Source organism: Charadrius vociferus, unplaced genomic scaffold, assembly GCF_000708025.1.
Source record: "Charadrius vociferus isolate BGI_N301 unplaced genomic scaffold, ASM70802v2 scaffold1, whole genome shotgun sequence".
NCBI classification, from domain to species: domain Eukaryota; kingdom Metazoa; phylum Chordata; class Aves; order Charadriiformes; family Charadriidae; genus Charadrius; species Charadrius vociferus.
This window is the reverse complement of record NW_009647680.1, coordinates 1,356,329-1,358,984: the sequence shown is the minus strand read 5'-3', so window position 1 is coordinate 1,358,984 and position 2,656 is coordinate 1,356,329.

The window sequence follows — 2,656 nt, the reverse complement described above, 5'->3', positions numbered from 1 at the left end:
GCTCCCTCCACCCGCCCAACCCCATGGCCATAATACAAACAGACCACCACCACCCCCCCGCTCCGTCCCCCAGCAGCTCGCGCCGCAGCCGTTGCTTTTACCGTTAAACGTTCCCGGCGCCGGAGCCGCTGAGGAAACACTACCGCCCCACCCCCGGCGCCCTGCGCGCTGCGATTGGTCGCCAACCCCTGTCACTCAGCTGCCGCGATGTTTACGGAAGTGCTGGCAGGCCGCAGCGGTGGCGGGAAAGGGGAGGTGTGTCACGTGGTGTGCCCCGTGGTGTGCCCGGGCTCTGCGGGTTGGCGCGCGGTGCCAGAGAACCGGAGGTCGCGGGTTCGAGTCCTGCCCTCGGCCCAGCACTCCTCGCTTTCCTCCCTTCTTGCACCTCATCCGGCGGGACTCAAGCAGCGTTAAGAGCGTGGTGGTTTAGTTGTCATCGCATTTTTGCTTGCCGTAGATGCATTCCTGAGGGAAATTTGTGTGGGTTTCTGAGGTATAGCACCTCTCCAAAGGGGCTGTCAGTGACCACTGCCAATGGCTGGTGGCTGGGGAGCGGCCTGGCCTGAGGCTTACCAGGCCAAAGCAGCTTCCTCACAGTCACCAGCCCTCTTCCTCTCTGCTGCCTTGCAAACAAACCTGCTAATTTTATTGTGTGCAACCCCTAAATGATGTAGGACATGAAAGCAGGTTGTAGCAGCTGTAACTGAGGATGTTTTGGGGGTGCCAGGCTGAGGCCCAGCCGGAGCAGGAATCCCTGCAATGTCTGTGCTTGGGAAAGCCTCTGCTAGCCCACCTGCCCTCTGTGGGCCTCTTAGAAGCAAACAACGCTTTCTTTGGTATCTATAAATCTCTTTTTGGCTACAGTGCCTGCAGCTCCTCATTGTACCTCTCAGCCAGAAGCAGGAGCACGCCAAGGGCTCTGGTTCTCTGCTACTTGTGCTATATCCATGTGGAAAATCCGAGGCTGGGTAACAAAGAAAGGTTCTACTAGTGCCGGTCCTTGAGCAGAGACCTGCCAGCTCAGCATGGGACTCTTTTTCTGGTAACAGCAACTTTGCAGCATGCACCAAATCGCTGAGGACACGTGCTGCTCTCAGCTGGGGCTGGCCCTCGTGTGGGGAACCCAAAAAATGGAGGTCAGGGGATGGGGAGGTGGCCTGAACATTGTCTTTGTCACAAGCGAACGTGGGAATATTGCAGCGGGGGAGTTTGGGAGATGAAGGGTACAATAAGGACATAAGTTGCACTGCTTTCACTGCTCAACGAACAAGACATTTTCTGGATGAGTATATTCAGGAAGCTATTAACATCTATAGTAATGAGCTTCTGTTGTTTTTATGATTAAAATGTCTATTGAATAGGATGCTGGATTCTGTTCAGAGCTCATACTCTTACAGATGCATTTTAATAACAAGATTCATATTTTAAATTTGCTCTGCTTTGCTTGGTCTGTGGTAGAAAACTGCTATCTTGGAACTCATTCTGCTGACATTTTTGTACTGTTTTAACAAGATCCTGTAAATGGAAATGAAAGACAATTCTTTTCCAGCTTATTTACATGGCACTGCTATGGATTTTGCATGCTGAAGAGGTGTAGACAGGTGTTTATGTAGATGGGTTGAACTCTCACCAAAATATTTATATTGCAAGGATTAGAATGGTTATAATTCAAGGATTATATTGCATTAAGGGATTCATAGTCCTGGGCTGGCATTTCGTTTAATTGCCTTAAATTTAAAGTCCGTACCTGAATTTTCAAATACATAAACGGAGCAGAATTTGCCCAGGATTTAACGTTTCCTCCACACTGGTGGAAGCTGATTTAGAGGTGCTGCTCTGTCTCTGGTCTTCATCGCGTTTCTTCCTTCTCACGTCGCCACCTAGTGATAGAAGGCGGGAAGAAAACCTTGTCGTTGTACTACTTTAGTACAGGAGATGGGCATAAGGTAATGACAATGAATGCCTTGCATGTAACTACAGAAAGTATATAATAAATATATTTTCTTACTTAAATGGCATGAAGAGTTTCAGTTATGAATACTGGCTTCTGAAGGACAGCTAAGAAATTTTTCTTGTGTACAGTGCTGAAAGACCTTGTCTTGATTTTTCTGATGATTTTTCAGGTGAGTCCCAGTCCCAGGGGAGTCTGCAGTGTGGCATCATGTTGTGTCCTCAGAATTTAGAAGTGGACTTCCAGCCAAGAGACACAAGTTTTCCAAACAGGCCAGTTTTCCTCAAAGCTCCTCTCTCAATTTCTTAAAATGTTCCCTACGCATTAAGCAAACTCATCTGTCACGTAAAAAATAAATGCAGTTGATTTTCATGTGTAGCATAGCCTTTTTACTGGGCTTGTTGAATCACTATGCCTTGTGATTCAAGCATCTCCCCAGTACTGAGTTTTCCATTTTGCCGCGGTATCCCAGTCCCTACCCCTAGGATTATAGATAATAGAAAAATTAATATATTGGAAAATTCAATTTATTTTAAGTGGCAGCCCCCACTAGCCACTTCTGTTGCTAGCTGCTTTCACAGCTGAGTATTTGCTATGCTGTTTTCCAACTGATCTGTTGGTTTTCTGGCTATTGCTATGCTCACATTGCAGTTTCTCTGAAGCTTGAGCTCTTCTGGGGTTCAGTGATGTACAGGATTATATGGA